Source organism: Magnolia sinica, chromosome 5, assembly GCF_029962835.1.
Source record: "Magnolia sinica isolate HGM2019 chromosome 5, MsV1, whole genome shotgun sequence".
Lineage (NCBI taxonomy): Eukaryota > Viridiplantae > Streptophyta > Magnoliopsida > Magnoliales > Magnoliaceae > Magnolia > Magnolia sinica.
In genome coordinates this window covers 83,884,683-83,885,441 of record NC_080577.1, presented here as the reverse complement: position 1 = coordinate 83,885,441, position 759 = coordinate 83,884,683, and positions in this window count along the sequence as shown.

Genomic DNA, 759 nt, shown 5'->3' with positions numbered 1-759 from the left:
AAAAAAAAATTGTATAAGAATAAAAAAATCTATTATCCTAACTTTAATAAGAAAAAACAATTTCAACATTACTTCCAGAAAAAACCAACATGTTACAAATGTGGTAAAATAGGCCATTTTGCCAGCGACTTAAAAAATAAAATCAATAAATTAGAAATAAATGAAAAACTAAAACAAGGATTATACAATATTTTAAAAGAACATTTGTCATGCCCCAAACTCGGAAACCAAGTTTATAAAATTCCCGATTGTCGAATCCAGTACCGACAGCCTCTGTAGTACCCCATTCTCGGTTCCCAGCGCTCATACACCAGATCTCAATCCTGGGATCTTACAATGAGGATTTTTAACATGAATTTGTCTTATAGGAAGCATAACCACAAGTATACCCAAACCACAAAGGCAACATCATCATCACATATCCACTAATATAGACATTTGAATACAGTGTTGAAAGGGAAATACGTATGTCAAAGTCAAAGCTCTAGAAGTCAGCTACATGCTCCAAGCTCCACGCTGTTGCAACCTAACATCACCTGCACGCATCTATCGTGCGTAAGCTTATTGAAAGCTTAAAGGATGGTGTAAGTATGTGCACAAGGTAAGTGTCAAGTATTCAATACAATGCCATAATCATACAATATTGGAAATACTGGTAAGATCATGAATCATACGATATCAGAGGAAATGGAAATACTTACAAGTCTATGAGTCAAACAACATCAGAGTACGCAATACAGATCAGCTATGCAAATGAGG